Source organism: Arachis ipaensis, chromosome B01, assembly GCF_000816755.2.
Source record: "Arachis ipaensis cultivar K30076 chromosome B01, Araip1.1, whole genome shotgun sequence".
NCBI lineage: Eukaryota > Viridiplantae > Streptophyta > Magnoliopsida > Fabales > Fabaceae > Arachis > Arachis ipaensis.
In genome coordinates, this window is record NC_029785.2 from 40,623,202 (window position 1) to 40,623,894 (window position 693).

A 693-nucleotide genomic window follows, 5' to 3' on the forward strand; every position below is an offset into this window, starting at 1 on the left:
AAACCACAATGAAATTAAATTAAATTGTACTAAATCAGTTTTAAAATTCAGAAAACCAAACCAAACTATACTTTTTATTTTATCTTGGTGAACCGGTTTTAAATTGTTGTAAAATAATTTAATTTACACGCGTTTTTTCAAAATAATATCCTTAGCTTCAACTATTTTCAGCTCTAAAACATGGGATGAATATCCAGCACATTGAAATCAACTATTCGAATCAAATCTTCAGCTTAGTTGGATAAGAATCTATCTTTTTCACTTTTGCATGTATCGGTTTTTTTATTTAAATTAATAAAATACAATTTTACTTAATTATCTAAATTGTCAAATAATTATCTATTTACATTACGTGACACATTTCGAATACTGTGTCCCAACTCACTTTAAAAATGCATCCCGAGTAGATATGACACACGCGCAATGTTATACCTGCTAATGCACCTGTGAAATATGAAATAAACCTGAAAATGGGTACTGCGTATCCAAAATACATAATTAATAACGATTTATGGACCTCAGTACTTGACATATATTCAGTAGACTATACAAAGAGTGTAACTGAGATGTTTGTTCATTTGAGAAATTTTTTAATTTTTGGAAAGTTTGAAAAGTATATATGGTTTAACATTGGAATTACGTGTGTTTACGGAATATTAATAGGCTAAATACGACATGGTATGTCATCAGGGT